Here is a 6,006-nt window from a genome sequence, read left to right as displayed (position 1 = left end):
CTCTCTCTCTCTCACTCTCACTCCGTTATTTTTTTTTTTTTTTTTTTTTGGCTGCTGCGGTTGTAAAGTGTCTAATCGTAGCCGTTGATTTTTCATTTATGCTTTTTAATGTCAGCCGCTAGATCTGTCTGTGTTCTCAATCGAACAAACAAGGTAAATTCATATCATGGTTTAAAGTACTTACTACTACAAACCGGCTCCAAGTAGAAGAAAATTTTTCATTTCTTTGGGTTAAATTGCTGACTCTGAAAACAAAAGAATTACCTTATTGTGGAAAAATCATATACATATACAGCCAAAAAAAAAAACTTTGCTCTTGGACACATAATAATAATAATATATACACAAGCAATAATAACTAGACAAATTGGTGAAAACTTTTTTTTTTTTTTGATAATGATGGTGAAAACTTAGGTGACTCAAACAAAAAAAACAAGCATTTGAGAAGCTTGCCATATATAGTACGCCGCTTAGCTTTATTATATCAGACATAATTCCTTAATTTTTAATTAACGAGAGGTTACGGTTAGATTGCAACCTTAGAAGAGAAATGTTTATATTTGAAAAGCCTTTAGTCTTCTAAACATGGGCTTGTAGCGCTTTGTAAGGGTGACATCTCCCTCTCTGATGATCTATTTTGTGCAACCCACTGTTACAATTTAGCTATGTATTTCTCCCATTTCGTAAATTCCATTCAATTATACATTTATATGTCTTAAGAGTATTTTGCCCACATGAATGCCTCAATGTTAGACTACTCATCAACAATCATCATCCCACTTTATAAATTTCCTTGTACGTAGCGTATTTATGTTTCATTATTTTGTATACTAGTTAACTAGTATATGATTCCCCTTTGGATTCACATTCAAATTGTGCATGCTTTCCTTTCTCAGTCTTGGTCATTATCATGGTATGTATAATTAAAACCTAAGTTGTATATCGATTTAGATGAAATGATGTTTCTCTAGACTCTAACCACTAACCATGACACGTAATATTTTCTACGAACTAATGGATCTGAGTTTGGATAACATTTAAACATTCAGTAACTTTTTCCATAAGAGGTTTTAGATGATGAATCCATATATATAGGCATGATGAAAAATAATCTATCATTCCAAACCCCGAATCACCATCTAATTTTCATTAACATACATTTTCCAAATGTAAAGTTCGTTGAGTTTCGTGTTCTTTCAAAATTTTGCAAGCTCACTTCTTAGCTATTTTTCTTTCTAGGTTACCGTTTTCAGAATCCTAAGCCATGTCAAACAAACAAATATCCCTCTGTCTCATATTTTAGGATATTTTTTTGTCCCACAAAGATTGATGTTTTGTAAACTTCAAAAAGTAATCACTGAAAATAGAGAAATTCCTTTAAATACCACTACATTTTTTTTCCCAAAAATACCACATTTTAGTTTTTTTTTCCAAAAATATCACAAATTTTTTTTTTCCAAAATTACCACAAACACAAAAATTGATTTTTAAAGATGTAAATTTTTTTTTAGGTTTGGGTTGACACATTTAGTTTTAGGGTATACTTTTTAGGGGTATGGTTTAATATTTAGAATTTAGAGATTAGTTTTTAGTATTAGAACTTTAATTCAATTATGTGGTATTTTTGGAAAAAATTACATATTAGTGGTATTTTTGGGAAAAAATAAATAAACTGTGGTATTTTTAGAATAAAAACTAATTTTAGTGGTATTTATGACAATTGCTCTTGAAAATATTTAAAATTTTGAATTATTATTGGTTTAAAATTAAATAATATATCTTTAATTAAAGAAAAATATATATTTAAATTTAGTAATTATTTTTTTTTTAAATGTGTAAAAGCTTCTAAACATCAATAGTTTAAAGAGAGAGTAAATGTTAGGTAGGAAACATACTTTGACAAACATACAACCCTGACCGCAAAGTATAAATAAATTAATTGGGCCATTAATTAATCCTAGAGAGATTAATCACATGCAAAATCTTATCATAAACCCTATTTAATCACCCAAATCTTATTAATTAATCAATCAACTAGCCAAGATATCGATATCCGTATCTCCATCCCTAATCATGATGTATTAATCATTAATCACAACTAAATCCAAGAGTAAACAATTTAGCCAGTAAGAAATGGAGATGTATATGTTCGGAAACTAAATTGTAAATTTCTAACTTTTTCACTACAAATTCGATATTATACGTAAATATGTTACATGATTTGTCTAAGTAATTAGATCGCATATAATAATTATAAGTTGCTAACTAGTTCTTTCAAGTTCGATAATACTTTGTATTAGTAATTATAATCATCGTGTATATTTATATGATATGTTCGTGTAAACTCGTTCCTTTGACAGGTGTAAATTCGTATCTATGTCACATTGGTGGTGTATTCTACACAGATTGACCGGTCCAAGGAATAAAGTCAACAATTGCATGGGACTCGAGACAGTGCTATAGAGTTTAGTATTTTTTTCGTAAATACTTTAATTTTAACTTCTATGGTACAATTAGTGCACCTCTTTTTGGCGTCAAGATAAAATTAATTAATTAGCCTATTTTTTTACTTAGGCTTCGTTGAAAGATGAACTCTCACATTACTACGTAGCAACGTACATCGATAAAACTATTAATCTAAACTATACGAAACTATTTTTCGTAACAAATTCGAACTCAGCCACGTATCATCAAATAGAAAAGTATTAACTTCCAATCACAAATTCAAAATCAACCACATAAAGACATGAAGGAAAAATACAGAAGCTCTTTAAAGACCCATGCGTGTAGTCGTGTAGAGTACTCTACTTACGGATTCAAATGTAAAACTTTGACAACACTCTCTCGTTGATAAACTTTATCGTAATCTAAAAATATTAAAAATAAAAAGATAGAGTTCCATTATGATGTAAAAAGTTCATCAATCCGAAACATTCCACGTTCAAGATATATCCACCATAAGTCTGTAATAAACTAAGAATCACCTTTTTATTTTTATATAATTGGATATTATATACTCATCATTTGCTTCATAGTTCAATAATTTGCATGACGAAGATACGAGTTAGGTAATTGGTATAGTACCGTATAACCAAATATGTTGCAGATTTTGTTTTTATTAGTTGTTAATTCATCACCAAAATTACGTGCGTAGTTTGACCAATCAAATCTCTTGAGATACGAACAATATCATCTCTCAAATCACAAAAATAAAAAGGTAGCTAGCGAGTTGTCGCATTATGTTACTCGTAAAATATTTATTAATTTATGATTGGCATCCAATGAATCATTTAGTCCTATAATTGTAGATTTGTATTATCCGCATGTAATTTTTTTTTCTTTTTGTTTGTGTGTGCATGTATATGCGATATGCCATGAACACAGAATTGAGAAGATTATGCGTTCCTACAAGCTGGGGAAGAAATAGTTGTCATATATTTCCCAATCTTTGTTTTTTCTCGAACCAAATTGTTTCAATTATTTGGAAATGCAATCAAATTATTTGTTTGCATATATATAAGCATATTGTAACTTTTTGCAATAGTATTTTTTTATTGCTCCTCGGATACATTTGTATAGATACCTCATGCCTATATATACAATATACATATATATAAACTATATAAGCCTATATCATCGACGACGACTAATGTTACATTACATTACATACATGACCGAGCCCTCTCTTTCTCTCTCTCTCTCTCTCTCTCTAACTCTCTTTCTAACTTTGAAGATTCCGCCATTGTTGCATAGCTAGAAGCTCAGTTTGAGTCCAAAACTACAGTCAAGATTATTTATATATACGCAGGTATCGTACTATAGTCTCTTATATATATTCCGTTAAATGTATATACGAACATTCACATTCTTGTTTCTAGTTTCAATACATATAACTATATCTATATATGATGATTGGATAAATTAAATGATGCATTAGTAACTGTTCTAACGAACAAGGGTTACTTGAAGGATATTGCTCATTCCCATAATTTTTTTTTTTGATCATAACGTGACCACGTAAAAATAAGACGGATTACAAACTTCTTTTTGTATACACCTCTAACACGAAAACTACTGCCATTTGCTCACTGCCAGTACATTGAAATAACGTTACAAATACTATAAGAATAAAATAACATTATAAATTTACAAACAAGTTGTATATAAACGAAACTCAGCTGATGAATATATATGGTAAAACACTAAAACACAGTGATGTTGAATGCACCGCTAATTTACTGACCCCCAAATGTGACCGAGCTTCAATATGTAACATCATGATCAGCTCTACAATATAATGCCAGTTTCTTGTTATTTATCTTTTTTTTTTTTTGTTAAAGGTTTCTTGTTATTTATCATCGTAATCAAAATGAAAAATGTATAGAACTTCAGGTTTTATATGTATGTAATTCGTTTTTGACACTCAGAAAAACAAACCAGAAATTTGATATTTACAGTCTCTCAAAACTAAAATTAACCTTTCCAATGCTTGTTAGTTACACTCTGGATAAAATCTTGCCCCAAATGTAGCAATTTTTAATGGTCTCAGATATCTCTAGTCCACATTGTGTTACACAAAAAAAAAACAAAAAAGGGAAAATGATTTATAATAGGCACGACTCACGAGTGTATTTTCTTATCACCTATTTGTTATAAAAAAAACAAAAAATTATAATATTTTGTTTTCTTCATAATTTATTTCACTAGCGGTACAAAAAAGTTACTTATAGAATATACCATCTCCATTAGTACAATTACAAATTATTTACATGGAAAAAGAAGAACAAAAAACATGTATTTACTACTTTGTTTAAAATAGGACGAACTACGTCAGGAGAAATAAAGGTGAAAACGAAATGTCTTTTATGTGGTAAATTTACACAAACGTACCCAATTCACTGTCTCACGCAAACATCATCATAAAACGTATTACACTGTTGAAAGAAAAAAGGGGTCAGTAAGCATATCCGATCCATAGAAGTCTTCTAGTATAGTTTTAGATCACAACCACTCATTACACTCTTTTTTTTTTCTTTTCATTTTACCGAATATAAGAGATAATTAAATAAAATGGTCTTAATTTTTTTTTCAGAATTGTATAATATTTCTTAAACAAAAAAAATGACTAAATTAGCTAAAATGTTAATTTCTTTTTTTTTTAAGCAGCTAAAAATTGTCAGAAAGAACGTAAAGTAAAGTAAGAATTTTTCCAATTTTGCAGGTAAAGGTAAATTAATTACTTAATCCGGGTTATGTCGACAACCGTGTCTTCTAGTTTGTTCTGCGCAATAATAAACATGATTCTGATTCTAAAAAGTTTTTTCTTTTTAATTCGCCGTTGTTGCAGAAGAGACATAAAACCCGAAATAAATAAAAAAAGGGGCACAAAAACAGAAACAGAGTAAAAGAGTCTGAGAGATTGGTCGGGGGAGTAAGAGGTGTTAATTGTCTCCTGTCTCCTGGATCGCGGCCACTTCGCCGTCAAAAAATATCTCAGAGATTCTCATTGGGCCGCCATTGATGAACCCAACCTACTCACTCTGTGAAGACACATAACGTGAATGTTCTGTCTATTTTTACATCTCCCCTAGGCCCTCACACACGGGATGATATAACAATAACAAACCTTGCCGAGATTTGAAGAAAGAACATCAAATCAAAACCCAATTCCGAATTTGACTTCATTGCTTCTTACTGAGACAAAGGTACTCACTTTTAGTTAGAGGCTTTTGATTATTCTATTCACTTCCATAGTTTCAGGAACCGTCTTTTTCTGTTCTATATATTATCCTTAAGTTAGTACCTTTGTAGTGAATGAACATTTCACATCGATTTATGCAAGTTCAGAGAATTGAGTCGGGTTAGTTTTTTGTTGTTTCTAATGGAAGATTTGGTTTCACACTTTTGGTCTTAGGTTTAAACATTGAGGAGTTTACGGTCCGTGTACTGCGTTGAGGCTACAAGAAGAAGGTTTAATATAAAGGAAAAAAGGAAGAAGCTTTTTTA

This window comes from Camelina sativa, chromosome 3, assembly GCF_000633955.1.
Source record: "Camelina sativa cultivar DH55 chromosome 3, Cs, whole genome shotgun sequence".
In the NCBI taxonomy this organism is placed as follows: Eukaryota; Viridiplantae; Streptophyta; class Magnoliopsida; order Brassicales; family Brassicaceae; genus Camelina; species Camelina sativa.
Note: the sequence above shows the minus strand (reverse complement) of the source record.